The sequence below is a fragment of the Ambystoma mexicanum genome, chromosome 11 (assembly GCF_040938575.1).
Source record: "Ambystoma mexicanum isolate Mex_15411 chromosome 11, UKY_AmexF1_1, whole genome shotgun sequence".
NCBI classification, from domain to species: Eukaryota; Metazoa; Chordata; class Amphibia; order Caudata; family Ambystomatidae; genus Ambystoma; species Ambystoma mexicanum.
Window position 1 is genome coordinate 208184977 of NC_090934.1, and position 12722 is coordinate 208197698.

General features: G+C 47.2%; 1 protein-coding gene across 4 annotated transcripts in view; it reads left to right on the plus strand.

The window, feature by feature from the left end:
- The window catches only part of RPS6KA1 (ribosomal protein S6 kinase A1), a 918695-nt gene that overhangs the window by 824882 nt on the left and 81091 nt on the right, over positions 1-12722 (plus strand). The gene's annotated exons all lie outside the window — the stretch shown is intronic.

A 12722-nucleotide genomic window follows, 5' to 3' on the forward strand; every position in this document is an offset into this window, starting at 1 on the left:
GGTTTATCAAGCAATAGCTTGTGGAAACTTTGACAATCATTTTGAAGACTAATACATCCTGTTTAGCAATGAAGACTATCCAAGTGCCAACTTGGCTATTGAAAAGAACCTTCAAGATTTGAACTTTGGTTTGCAATATCCTGAATTAATTCTGTGGGAAGAGGATCCGACCATGGTTACACGGATATATACTTACACATTGTGTGTTTCAATATAACTGTTATTTTATTGCGTTTACGTTTAAACAGCCATATGATACCTGTGTGATTCTGTTGTATGTAGAAGTGTGAGGGACATATACCTTTGATACTAGTGTTTTCCTTTAGTCTTAGTTTGACAGGTAGGGAAATCCTCATTGGGTTAGGGAAAGCAAGGCATTAATCTCACCCTTCTTATTTACATAATGGCTACTTGTGAGAACTCAATCTACTTGTCTCTCGCATTTCTGACCCCTCACACAGAGCTCAACATCCAACCTAACGGTCTAAACCAGCAATAATCCTCCTTGGCGCTCGCTCTTCATACTTTGCCAGATCTAATACTTCAAAACTTGCTTCATGTCTAGGGAGTGAATATCTTTTGGCTGATGTAGAGGAGTTGTCAAAGTTGGAAGGACCATCAGTTGATTCAGATAAAAGGATGTTGGAAATTTCTGCATACCTTTTTTGGTTTTGTCCAAAGAGCCACCCTTCCCTTGTGCAATTTCATGAATCAATCCTGAACTGCCAAGGCTTGAACATCTAACTCCAAAAGCCTGCCTTCCAGTATACGGTATTGATGTGCACTTTATGCATATTTTCAATGGGTGTCCATCTCTGCGGTGAGAAACCTTCTGAATAAAGTCCCACGATTAACTTGTTAATGATCCTGTGTTCGCATAGAGAAGAACCTGTAGCCCAAGTAACCTTAATTGGTGTAAGCTTAACTCTCTTTAACGAGGCTTAGCAAGTATGGCAAGAGATGGTGTGGCATGTAGTGAAATGGACCAATTTCCTGTTTGAAGCACGAACAATAGAAGATGTTCTTTGACATTCAACCATTTGGTTGACAGGGCTGTTGCTACTGTCTGTATCTCTGCATTCCTGAGGCATGGTTAAATTTCAAAACTGCTAGAATTTCAGAGCCATGCTCTGCGATTTATGGAGGCCTATGTTGTGTAGAATTTGAGCTTGTTTTCTGGCTAGATCTGGCGTATGCCGGGACCAATGGGTCTGTTTGACACAGGCAGGATCAGGTCAAGAGTACCAATATTGCCTGGCCCAGGCTCCCACATCCGGCAAAGCTGCAGTCCAACATTTCATAGATCCACTCTGGATCAGCGGCACAGACTGGACAGTGTGGATGAACACACCTCTCTGGGGGGGAAATGGAGGCCTGCAACCTGTGGGTATTCAGAGGTATTGGACTAAGGCTCCATGATCCCTCACCAGTGACTCTGCTGAATAGGGCTGATCGGTTGCAGCCCACTGGTCTGATTTTGCTTTTTCTCCCACTCGGCATGCTGAGAGGTCCTTGCTCAGTATGTTCGCTGTGGTGGGCTGAATGCCTGGTAGGTAGAATGAGAGAAGAAACATTCCTTGACTGGGAGACCATGACCAAAGTGTCTGGGCGTCGGCTGGCCAAATATTGGACCACACCACACCACACCCTGCCCTGTTTATGTAGAACAGTTGTGAGTCTGCAGGTACAATGATGAAAAACAGACCAAGGCTCCTTGGCAGAGGGCAGCAGAACGAGGTCCAGGTCCCACAAACAAGGGTGCACTGCAAGATTCACAGCCCCAGGGTGAAGGAGATCAAAAGGCAACAGGTGAAGTCCCTACTCTGTATTATGTACCAGTTACAGGCCCACAACTCTTCTGGGCCCCTGCAGGATAGCCTTGAGCGATGTAGGACTCTGAGCTGGTTGTTCCCACCATTTCAAGGGAGGGAGACACCATGGAAGGTGACCCTGGAAAGGGTTTTATTTTTGCTATTTGCCCATCTACTATGAGACCACAGCTTAGCTGATGACCGTTAAGAGACGCTGAACTGACTTGATAGTGAAGTCTTTTTAAACCTCATTCCTTGGCTTAACTCACTTTGTTTTGGGCACACTGGTTGGTGCTTAAGACTATTGGTATAGAAGACCTACCCCTGCACCCCCTTTGCCTATTGTAGCACTACCACCAGCCTTCAGGATTGTATTGCAGGTAGACCTTGTTGTCGAAATTCTTTCTGGTGGTAGTGGTATTTTTATTTGTACCTTTTATCCACATGGCAGCATATTGTAGACTAGTGCTAAAAATAAGTTCATGTTAAAGCCTTGTCTTTTGTTTGGCACTGCCCTTTTTCCTACCTTCCTCCAGGGCAGGGGTAGAATGTGACCATGTATGGACATACTCTATGCGTGGTGCTGTAGCCTTGTGAGGTCATCGCTGTACCCAAGCTGGCTGCCATGATTGGGCAGCCACTGAGTGTTTGAATGTTGCTGGTCCTGTGATGGACGTGGTAGGTCCCTCGGTGCAGGGTGTTCTATATCTGGAGCAATTTCTTAAATTGCTAAATAAATTTGACACTTTTTATGGGACAAAGTTTGGCGTTCAATCAGTGGTAGCTACCTCCAATACTCCAGAAAAAAATAACCTTCGGTGGTTCTCGTGGTAGCTCCATGATTGTCTATTTCATAATAAGATTAGCACTAGTTACTCATAACATTGACATCTGTTACATGACTGTTAATTGTAAGCTAAAATAGCGCTCATTATCACTTTGTTTAACATTACATAATCCCTTTAATAATCCCAATGTATGCAATATTATCACTCCCATTACTGAAGGCGAAATAACAGCTAATCGCTGTAGTTTGTGATGGATTTAATGAAATGGTGAAGATGATGGAATGCTTTATAGCAGAAAATGTAACTCTAGAGGCTTGTGTAGCAGAATCAACCCCTGCTGATGAAATTCTGTATAATTATGAAGACTTCATGCAGTGACTTGGTGAACCCTTTCCACTTGCAAATCGTCTAAAAGAAAGCCTTTTCAGCAAAGCTTCTTGGGCAGGAATTGCAAAGTTAGAAAGAAACCTATAGGGGTACTAAAAATGTGCACGAACGCAGGCACCATCTACTTGGGAAGAATTAAAGTCACACAAATGGCACAGAACCAAACTAATGCATATATCATGGGAAGAACTAATTGATGCAGCAGCTAATAAGTTGAAATGTTCTTTGTGGAATGATAGCACATTGCCCTAATTGTTATGTCACGTTACTTGGCATTTGTATAGCACTTTTTTACCATTTTTATGATTCCAAAGCGCTGTGGGTTGACCGCCTTTGGATACCGCAGTCCAGGTCAGTAGAAAGAGTGTAGTACAACGTGCATGGGTGCTCTCGGTATGTGTGCAGACACTTTGCAATAGATGGTGAGTAGCTGCATAGTAATGCTAGGTGTGATGTGGTGGTTGTGTAAGATCAGAAGAATGTGTGGTAACTCCCTGTATCTTGATGGGTCAGATTTTTTTGGCGAATACTGATTGGTGTTGGCAGGCAGATCTGTCCCAAAACTCATGTTACTGTATAGGTGCTAGCGACATTCTCTATCAGCAGTTTTTCTAAATAGAATCCCCAATAGGTAGTTCTATTTGGACATTCCCAGATAGTTGGGATTAGCAAATAACAAGTGCTAATTCTCTACAGGGATTTCCAGATGTGTAGGATAAGCAAGCAAGGGCATTTCCTGGATTGATGGGATACTGCATATTTTGCAGGGCAATGATCAAGTTCATAAGTGCTTTTAGTGCTTAGGTTGCTAGTTCTTCTAGCTAGATTACCAGTGGGTAGTTCTGCCATATACATTCACTGGTAGCTGTGATCAGCAGATTGACTGCTAGATGGTTCCCCGGTATCTAATTTCTGCTCTTGGATTTCCAGGTGCATAAAATTAGCAGGCAAGTGCCTTTGTGGGCTAATTGTGTAGCGCATAATTGCATAGCCTTGGAGTGTTATTGGTGCTTGGGTTACGAGTCTAGCACAATCGCACCTGTTTAATGGCAATAGATGACTGTACGCCTCTAAGCGTGCAGAGTTACTGCGGATGAGGTGATTAATACTTTGTCAGGTACAAAATTCTGTCAGGGTGCCGCTACGAATTGGGTTTCAAGTCTGGGTACAGGCTCCAGGTAGTGGATATTCAAGATCGTTAGGGATGACTGTCGGACTGGGTCCGTAATCAGTGGGGCACCACGCAGGGTGTTGGTCTTGTGGTAGGTCGGGTGGTTCTTGTGGTTTTTCTTTTTTTTTTTTTTTAGGTGAAGAGCCAGGTTTTGAGTGCCTTACGAAAGGTCATGTAGTCTTGGCTTTGTCTAATGCGGGGAGGCAGTGAATTCCAGAGTTGGCACGAGGGTCGAGTAGGCTGACCCTCTGATCCTGGCCGAATTGGAGGTGGGGACCACTAAGAGGAGGTTAGTGCTTGACCTAAGGGTGCGAGTCTGGTGGTAAAGTGTAATCTTTTCTTGTAGGAATTTTGTGCCTGCGCTGTGCACCCCTCAGTGGGTAATGCATAGGTATTTGAAGGTGGCCCCGGGTCCACTTGGGATCCGGTGTAGGGTGCGGAGAGCCAGTGAGATGTGGTCCCTTCATCCCAACCCGAGAAGCAGTCTGGCAACCAAATGTTGTACTCTGTGGAGTTTGTTCAGCTGGTTGGCCAGTGCACCCAGGTAGAGGGAGTTTGCCTAGTCCAGTCTGTCTGGACATGACAATGTACCTAATTGCAGCCAACCTGTTCGGGTAGGTAAGGGAAGATATGCTTCAGGAGCCTACGGTGGAAATGACAGGCTTTGGATGTGTTGTTGATGTGGTGACAGTTAGGTCTGAGTCCATTGTGCAGCCATGGTTTTTTTACAGCGGTGGGGGTCGCGGGGAAAGGATGATTGAGGATGGTCAGGGAATCGGATGTGGGGAATAGAGCAGATTTTCCTCATACCATGATCTCCATTTTACATTGGTTCAGAAGGTTCTGGTTAGTCAATGTCTGAGAGACATGCTATTAGGTCAGGCCTGGGGTAGCTGGTTGATTTAGGAATTCTCAGGATGATTTCTGTTGTCGTCTGCATAGTTCTAGCAAGTGAGGTGGTGTGAGCGGATGATCCTGGGGTCGTGGGGGTCCAGGTAAAGGTTGAAGAGGATGGGAGAGGCGTGCAGTGGAGAGGAAAGTGGGGAGGTTGTGATTTGATGTCTATTAGAGATGAATAAGGTGATCAGGAGAGAGCAGAATCGCACGTGGTTGGTGTCAATCGCTGCTGACGGGGCACGAAGGGCTGTGCATTCTTCTGAGTCTGCTCTCACGTTGAGGTTGTCCCAGATCGAGATCAGCGTGGTTTCTGTTCTGAGGCACGGTCGGAAGCCCGATTGCACGGGGTCTAGGAGATTGTTAGATTCCACAAAGTCATTGGGCTGTGAGTAGGCAGTGCCGATGAGTTTTGCCAGGAATCTGGTGTTGGAGATTGGCCTGTTCATTAGTAATAGAGGTTTGAGGGATGCTTTTTTTAATCAGCGGTTTGACATGCACAGTTTTGAGGGAGTCTGGGAAGTTGCCGGAGGTGAAGGAGTCGTTGAGAATGGACCTCGCCAGTTCTCCTGCAAGGGTAGAGGTGAAGATTCCTTTGAGGAGAGAGGCATAATAAGTGTCATGGGGGGAGCCTGGATCAGCCGGCGGATAGCTTTGTAAACTCCTTGATAGATATATAGTTGAAGGAGCAGAAGGAAGGGTTCTTGGCGGGGTGCAGGGGGGAATGGGAAACAGGAGGGAAGTTGGGTCGGATAGAACCAGTGCAGAGCAGGTGGACAAAATGGAGAGTTTGTTGTTGATGGTGGCAGTTGTATCTAGGGCTGTTTTGTGGCAGTATTCAGACAGGGAATTGCAGAGCATTTTGGGAGGTAGGTCTAGGCTGTGGTGCATGGCGGGCGCAGAAATTCAATGATGTTGTGGAGCTCCTTCCTGCTGCTCTGGCAGTTCAGGATCCTTTCATTATACTATGCTTTTTTGGCCTTTAAGGTCCGATTTGTAGTTTCTGTGGTGGTGGGGGGAGTACTGATTTGGTTTGCAGGGTTCTGGAAGCTTGCCATTTGCACTCAAGGGACCGGTTATGGGTTTTTAGAGTCTTCCGGAGGGAGCTGAGTTGGGGGAATGAGGGAGTAGTTTAGCCAGGAGTCGAGCTCTATGGGTAAGGGTCTATCTGTGGTCCGGAGTGACAGGAGGGCGCCTAGTAGTGCGTCGGCCAGGTCGGTTGTTCTTTGACCTTGTTTCAGCACTTGAACTAGGATGTAGGGATAGAGGACGGCTTGGTGGTGGCAGTGGTGTGAGGATGGAGAAAGGTATGGAAGAGTGGTCTGTCCAGATGAGTTGGGGGGAGGGGGAGAAGTGGACATGGAGATAAGGTTGGAAAATCTGAAAATGGCATTGAGGGTGTGGCCAGCAGTTTGTTTTGGTCCTCTGTTATGCTGGGTGAGGTTGGGTGTCTCTAGGCTGTCGACTAGTGGTAGAGTCATGGAGTTGTTATGGATGTCAAACCAGATGTTAGTTTCCCAGGTAGGTGAGTGCCGGGTGGATAATTAGGCTGCTAGTGAGTCGCATAGGCTGTTGGCGAAATCTGTCGTCGCCTGGGAACCTGTAGACTAGTAGCAAGCTGTGTGTGAGTGAGAGTAGGCAAGAGAGCGTTTGACTAGGAGGAATTTGCAGTTGGTTGTGCTGGATTGTTTCAGTAGAGTTGATCGAGATGCGAGGATCTACCCCTCGAGGCAAATGCACCTGGTGCTAACGTGCAGGGAGGTGGAAGGGAGGGAAGGAGACGGCACATCTGACATTGCCCTCCTAGGATAAGGTGCGTAGTGCTTTTCTTGCATTTTATCGCTCCTCCTCACTGTAACTAAGTATAGTATCTCCTGCAGCGACCTGATCAGGCGCATTCAGTTTAATCGGAAACTCTGACTGCATGCTGAGACACGGGACTTCCCATTAGTCATATTGCTTAACACGGAAACTCCTCCTCTAGGCAGGTTGACAACAGATACTCTCCAGACTGAATTGATCAGGAATGAGCCTGTTAGTAGCGAGAGAAAGTTGGCAATATCCTCAAGCTCACACCTTACTGAAAACAGTGCTGCTGAACACAGGTTCTTTAGCAGGACATGCTACGGAGATCGCGGACTACATTTTATTTGCAGATGTTGATATTATGCTGCTTACATAGACGTGGCTCTGATACAAACCAACTATCCCTGCAACTTGGTACTCCAGTGGGGTATAAAGCATTTCACACAGATCGCCATGGTCAGAAGGGAGGTGGTGTTGCTATTATATTTAAAGACTCCTTGACTTTTTATACTTCTAGCATACCAATATTAAACTCTTGTGAGGGTCTACTAGTGAAACTTCACTTTAACCCCACTACCACCCTAAGCTTATTAATTATGAGCCCCCAATTGCCCTGCCCGACTTCAAGGAGCAACTACTGGCTTGCCTGAGTTCCCTTATTAAACCCCCGACTCCCATGTTTAGTGGCCGGAGACTTCAACCTATGGGCTAACAAGACTTCTGATCCAGAGGCTTGTTCCATGTTGAATCTCATGGCAAACCTGGCCATTAAACAACTTGTAAATACAGCCACGAACCAAGGGGGAAATACGCTAGATTGGATATTCACCAGAAACCAGTAGACTACACCTATAGAGGTCAAAACCTGTTGTTAGTCTGATCACCTTATCAATTTTTTACTCCTGATATTAGGACGAAGAAAGTGGGGGTGCATGCTAAATCAACCATGCGTAGATGTACCAGTAAAATTACCCATGAGGCTTTTACATGTATATGCTTGCCATTAGTGTCCGCAATTTGATTCATCTATTACACTTGACTCTTATACATTGCAATTACGCAGCATATTAAACCAGACCTATGACATGCTAGCGCCACTCAGTTTGAGAAGGAAATAAATTACCCTTAATGCAAGTAAATTGTTTTCCGCAGAAGTGCTAGCAGCACGACGCATCAAACGAGCTGCTGAAAGTAGTTGGCGGAAATTTTCCAATAAAATACCCTGGCACTTTACAAAGAGGCAGCCAAACATTATAAGAATGTTATCTTGGCAGCTAAAAAAGAAACCTTAGAGGAGCGCATAATGGGTGCTAGATCTAGCACCAGAGAGCTCTTCAATATCTTAGGTGAGCTAAAAGGGAAAGTTAATGAATCTCCCTTGCAGGCAAATGATGCATGGTGTCAGAAAATCCATGACATCTTTATATACAAGGTCGGACAACATCAAGACCATAACACAACTCTATCGACCAGGCGACCACCTCTTCTGTTCCACATTACCATGCTGCCACTGTGGATGACACGGACGAGGACAATTTCTCTTTCACGCAGGTCATGGTTAAGAATGTACTTTCAACGGTGGAAAAATTGAAGCCCACCAGCTGTAAGGGAGATATTTTTCCTGCTACTATGTTCAAAAGTTTTTTCCAAGCATAGCTATTCCATCACTTCCATTGTTAACCACTCCATTGCTGAAGTGGTAGTTTCTGAAGACATCAAGGAGGTTTGGATCACCCCTCTTCTGAAAAGATGGGATAGATCCACAACATCTCTCAAACTATGGTCCAATAGCCAGTATGCCTTTCTTCCTCAAGGTTATGGGCACAATTGCCTGCTCCCAATACAACACATTTGTTGAGGAGAAAGATTTATTGTCGAGCAGACAATCCGGATTCAGGAAAACCATTGCACTGAGACTGCACTACTAGACATTAAATCTGTTGTCCGAGATAGCAGACAGATGCAAGGTTGCCATGTTGCTTCTGTTGGACCTGTCCGCTGCCTTCAATCTTGTTGATCATGGGAGGTTGGCGGACAGGCTCATGGAAGTGGGCAGATGCTCCAAGCCTGCTGTTGACTGATTCCACTCCTTCTTGGGTCCTAGGAGGGCCAGGGTAACTTATGGAGATTTTAAGTCTGAGAAAACCACTCTTGACTGTGGTGTGCCTCAGGGCTCTAGCGTGTCTCCTCTGCCATATGTTTACTCCAAACTATTCGATCTTCTGGATAGTTTGGGAATCAGTTTTCAAACTTTGCCGACACTTGCATAGTTCTGGAACTTACAGGTTACTACAAAGAGGATGCAGAGCTAGTCTCTAAAGTCTCTTCGGACATAAAGGCATGGATGTCCAACCATTTCTTAGCCCTAAATGACAGGAAGACTGAGATCCTGATTGTGGGTAGTGCGGCCAAGATTAAGTCTCTTGATTCTCGTTGCAGTGCTTTTCAAGTTAGGGGGGGGGGGGGCACTGTCGAATTCTCCAGCCAAGTCAAGACATTAGGAGTAATCTTTAATTGCAACCTTAATTTTGATAAACACATTGCATATATAGGTTCCGGCAGCACATATACAATCCATCTTCTATGGCAGATTAGACCCTATCTTTCTCAAGAAAATCCTGCTTTAATAGCCACGGCAACTATCAGCTCGAGGTTGGATTACTGCAATGGACTTCTTACAGGTACCAGCGCCACTAATATTAGGAAACTAGAAACCTTACAAAATGGAGCAGTAAGGGCTGGGTGCGTGCTAGGACAAGATAACTTAAAGCAAATCCGTTGTGCCACAGGGCGCAGGAGGTTGCATTGGCTCCCTGTGGCACAACGGATTTGCTTTAAGTTATCTTGTCTAGTTGAAAAGTGCCTTGCCCATACCGCTCCTCGGTATCTACAAGACCGCCTCATGAAAATGCCTTTTAGACGTACCCTTCGTTCTAACGATAAAGACCTACTACAACAACCATGTTTTTAGACTAAAAACGCATGGGGACTGTAGTTTTAATTCATGTGGGCCCAAGGTTTGGAATGACCGTCCAAGTACCTTTAGGCAATTGCCTTCATATCTTCAATTTAGAAAAGCCCTGAAAACCAGCCTATTTGATGGCAGAGGAGTTTAGATTGTACTGCTCAGACCGTCTTACTGGAACTACTGATCCATTGGCATCTTGATTTATCTGCAACTTCATGATTGTCGTCCTACCTGTTCTATGTTTTCTGTCAGCGCTCTGAGGCCTGCGGGTGTGCTAGCGCTTTATAAAAGTTCTATAGAATCAAGTTTGTGCAGGATGGCTAATCTGCATCCTCTGTAAAGTCTGGTGTAGGTGATGGGAGAGTAGTCTGGTGGGAATGCTTTGTGAGCGATTGGCTTGCGGTCGCCCGAGAACCACGTTTCGGTGATTAAGATAAGATCGGGGTTCCCAGAGGTTAGGAGATCAAAGATGCTATTTGATCTTTGCTACGAAGCGGGCATTGAAGAGGAGGCAGTGTTTGCCAGAGTGTCCAGGGTTGGCGGGGCTGGAATGGTCTGGGTCGTCGGAGGGAAGGTGCTGGTGGTGTGCAGGTCGATTGGGAAAGGCAATGTAAGAGGATGGACGGAGGTGGTCAGGGGGATACTGTAGTGGGTGCGTAGAGTGCCGCGGGTGGCTAGGGACTGGGAAGAGGGCGGGCGGTCGCAGGTCTTCGACTCGGTAGTGCCGTGGGATGGGCGGTTCAGGTGGTGGCGAAAAGCTCGCAGGGTTGAGGTGAGGTTGTGGGTAGTACAGAGGTGTCTGGTTAGGTGTTACGGGATGGTGCACAGGGGCTGGGAAAGGGGGCATGAAGGGGGTTGCAGTAGAGACAGGTAAATTGTCTACAGGGGGGCAGGGGTGGTAGAGGGGACGAAGTAGTGGGGGTAGGAGTGGGGTGGTTGTTTGAGAGGTGAGGTATGAAGAGTTGAGGGAGAAGGTAATCTACCTCTGAGATTTGTGTGTTTGGGTGCTAAGAGGGTGGGGGAGTTGGCAGAAAAATGAGGTAGAGGCGATGGTTTGGGAAAGGGCAAGGTGTGCCACGCTCAGCAATGGGGAAGGGGCTTGCTGGGGTGCGTCATATGGGGGTGGTTGGTGTGGTGGAGATGGTAGGTAGGTGGGTAATGCTTGCTAAGGAAGGTGGGGTTGGGGCAAGGAAGGTGGCAGTAGCACTGGGCAGGGGAGGGGTTGGGAATAAGCAGTCTGTGCCCTAGGATTCCTCTGGTATGGATGTGGCGAGAGTGCAGGATAGGTCAACAGTGTGTTTGAGCTGAGCCTCCCCTCATGTGAGAGTTGTCTGGTGGTGTCTGGGTTTGTAGCTAATTGGGTGAGGGCCAGGGGGCACAGAGAGGTGCAAGCTTTTTCCGAAAGAAGGCACAAGGGTTGAGCTGGCAGTGCGCTGTTTTTTGGAGCACCAAAGAGCTCCTCCCTGAGAGTTGGAGGGTTGGCGCTGAGTGATGTGGGAGGCTGTGGGTTCTCAGTGAGGGAGGGTAGGAAAGAGGGTCTGGAGGCTGTAGGAGAGCCAGCGCTGGTGGTTTGTAGGGGGGTATACAGTGGGCAACTCGAGGTGGGCCAGGGAGCGCCTCTGCTCAGCAGGTTGGGGGGGAGGTGTGGGTGAGTCTGGGTGAGTGGTAGTGTGGGCGACTGTGGTAGTGATGTACGGAAAGGCGAGGGGGTGAGATTAGTGCATGTCTGCCTGGAGAGTGTGATGTTTGCCATTTAAGTGTGTGGCTGAGGTGGGCAGGATGGAAGCACTGTGGTGGTTGCGATTGAGATACTATTGTAGATGGGAGAACTAGATTGGTACGTGAAGACGCCCAGAGTTGAGGAAATGGTGGCTGGTGCATCCGAGTTGGGGGAGAAGGGTTTTAAAATGGGGGCACAACAGTAAAACCAATATCCCCTAGATTTGTGATGCCTGGACCTCAAATGGGGGGGGCAACAGTAGATGCAGTAACACCTAGAGCGAGAAGGACCTACAAATGGGTTCACAAAAGTAAAACCATGTAATGCTTAGATTTGAGATACCTGGACCTAAAATGGGAGCGGAACAGCAAAGCAGTAACACCCAGGTTTGGGACACCTGGATAAGAGGGAGAAGAGCCTAAAAATGGGTGCACAACAGTTCTTCTCTCCTGAGCTGCCTTGGAGCCGGCAACACTTTTCTTCAACGTACTGTGGCCTGATGCCTTTCTTCTGGACGCAACCTACAACTCCCACAAGGTAATCCACCTTGCATCTACACTCCAGTGTCTTCTTGCCTTCCTCACAAAGAAAAAGAAATAATTCTAATTAGTGCTACGACCAGTTGGGCTACCTCATCACTCTGGTGCCTTCATCTTTATTTAAGAAAGGCAAGTTATTTTCTTTGAAGAAAACCCAGCTGGGCTCCTATACATTTCATAGCCTTCCTGTCCCCTATAAAATGGCTGCCACAATTTTCGGCATACAAATTCCTTCTTTGTGTGCCCCGAAGCCCACCCTGCATTTTGCTAATTAGCTGGTCTGCCTCACTTTAGCCAATCGAGGGAGCTGGCAGGCAAAGCCGCCCCTCCTCCCCCACTCAAGGCCCTCCTACAGCCAGGTCAGTCCTGTCCGGCACTGGAGGGAAACCCCCTTTTTCTTCCTCAACCCATTACTGGTGGCGCCAGATGAGAAATGCTCTTGGTGCACTTTGTATCATCCAAGTGCACCATTAATGTCTATCTCAATGGCACCATCATGGCCCAGGGCTCTCTGCCCAACCTCCTCCTCCTCCTTCTTGACAGGTGTCTTCCATCTCTCCAACTCCCCCACCACCCCTCCATCACCCCTCCCCCCGAACCCCCCCTCTGACCTCCCCCATGGTGGCACACCACCCCTG